At 31.0% G+C, this 2,307-nt stretch overlaps 1 non-coding gene across 1 annotated transcript; it reads right to left on the bottom strand.

Annotated features, from left to right (window-relative positions):
• Positions 1-1,726: 1,726 nt before the first annotated feature.
• Positions 1,727-1,851, bottom strand: LOC133766137 (U6atac minor spliceosomal RNA). Its single transcript, XR_009866687.1, has one exon. It is a non-coding gene; the product is annotated as a U6atac minor spliceosomal RNA (small nuclear RNA).
• Between the last annotated feature and the right edge of the window lie 456 nt (positions 1,852-2,307).

Raw genomic sequence — 2,307 nt, 5'->3', positions numbered from 1 at the left:
TATAAAATAATTGTTCTTTAAGGGTGCAACTCTTAGAAGATCAATTAAAAGATTAAAGAATTTTTAAGACTAATGAAATTAATTTAACTCCTTCTTTAAAAGAAAATCTTATTTCTTTAAAAACAATCAGAAAATGTAATATGATACCATGAAAAAATAAAAAATTATCCATACATCTACATTCAGGGATATTCAACCTTAACCTTGTGTTTATACTTATCAAATTGTTTAATTTATCTACATGTATGCATTTTTAATAAAATTAAAGTCATACTTCACATGCCATTTTAATCTATTTGTTTATCTCAGTGATTAATGTTATATTTTGCCTCAATAACAGCATTTCTATGATGCCATTTTACATATTATAAGGTTCCATTTTAGGAATTTAACTTAGTCACTGAATTTCAGTGTTGTGATCTCAAGATTATTTATTTATAGTTTTCTACTATTACAAATAATTTTACGCTAAGTGTCCTTGCCTTCTTAATAATTTTCTTAAGATTATTACTTAAAATGGAATTGTTGAATGTTAAAAATGAAAACTGCTATGTATCAGATATTCTTCTGAGTGGTACATCTATCATCTCCAAGGAGAGTTTATTATTGTTATCTGTATATTAAGTATGAGGTGTCTAAAGCATACTGAGCTTAACTAATTTAATCAAAATTGAACAACTATTTGTTAAGTGGCCCCAGTCTGTCTTTAACAACACACCAGAGAGGACATATACTCCTTGGTAAATTGTTAATATTGCTGAATTGTTCAATCGCACAAGGATGGTAGAACTTAATTAGCAATGGATGGATGCTATATTTACACAAATATTGCATCATCAATTCTTTAAGATTTCCTAAAATATAATCGGCTATTATGTTGATATGGTTGTACATAATCAGCAAGGAGTAAGCTTGACTGGTTGATATCATATCACATTCAAGTTCACAAGATTTTAACATTCCCTTCAACAGACATGAAGGCCAAATTCTGGATTATAATTTTCTTGATATGACTGAACAATTCATTTTCTGTTGGATAGAGTGGACTGGTATCATCAAAACAATTTTTCTCCTAATCTATTCTTATAATTTCACACTCTCTTAGCCTGAAGATGTGTAGGAGCATATCGCATTGAGTGCCTCCACCTGTCTAATCTCCTCAATTACTTATCTAAAGTGAAAGGAATGCCCCAAAGAGGTGTGCTGTAATGAGCTTGCTTCATTAACCTTGAATTTCTGGCATAATTCATTTTTGGAAGGAAGCATATCAGTCTAACTTCATATGACTTGTAATCAATACTAGAGACTCCTGTGTAGCACAAATACCAAGAAGCCAAGGCAAAATGGGATTGATGGTAATTTATACCCTTGAGTCATCTATTTAGGGAACATCCAAAAACAGGCTTAACTACCAGTCTGTTTTGATGTGAAATCAGTCTAGAATTTCAAGTAGCCAGTCATTTCATACTGGTATTAGCATATCAGAGTGTTTGATGCCAGTAATATTTAAAAATTTCATATGCAAAGGTGTTCTGCCATTAATATGAGAAGTTATAAATATATATATATATGTGTGTGTGTGTGTATATGTATGTATGTATGTGTATGTGTGTATACATTTACATATATGTATTTGAAAAGAATAAAAGTAAAACTGTAGTTTTAGGGGAAAAATAACATGGGTCAGGTTTTTAGTAAAAATAATTATGAAACCAAACCAATACTTCTAAATAAGTACATATGCATTTGAAGTAGGTGGCAATGCCTTAACTGTATGTGTGTTGTAAGGCCCAACGGCCTCTTTCATCCTTGTCAAGGCGAGTGCTAGCCTTCTCTCCTTTCATACAACACAGCATTTGAAGCATTACATCTGTGTTGCTTTAGAAGTAGATCCCTATCTCTTCCTTAGCACATCATTCAGTTCTAGTCTGTGGATGACTCTGGGGTAGCTCAGATTTACATACCACTTAAAGACTGTACTGTTATAGAGAGATAATTCCAACTTCCAAAGTTATCAACTAACTGTTCCATTAAAACTTTTGAAAATTTCAGTTTATATCATGCTTACTACTGTTTTGTTGTTGTTGAACAACTAGAATATTTATTTAGTCTTTATCTCCTAAATAAAATTGAGAGAAACAGAAGTGGATCATTTTGTATTTTCTTTTCCTGTAGAACAAGTAAGCACCAAACAAACAAGGCATTAGGTGGTAATTCTTCAAAAAAGCAAAAGTTAATACCAGTAATATGGCAACAATATTATTTTATGTTTGTAATTTGTTGACTGTTAAAATTATAAGTGTGGGT

Source organism: Lepus europaeus, chromosome 8, assembly GCF_033115175.1.
Source record: "Lepus europaeus isolate LE1 chromosome 8, mLepTim1.pri, whole genome shotgun sequence".
NCBI classification, from domain to species: domain Eukaryota; kingdom Metazoa; phylum Chordata; class Mammalia; order Lagomorpha; family Leporidae; genus Lepus; species Lepus europaeus.
The sequence above is the reverse complement of the archived record's forward strand: the minus strand, read 5'-3'. Positions and strand labels throughout refer to the sequence as shown.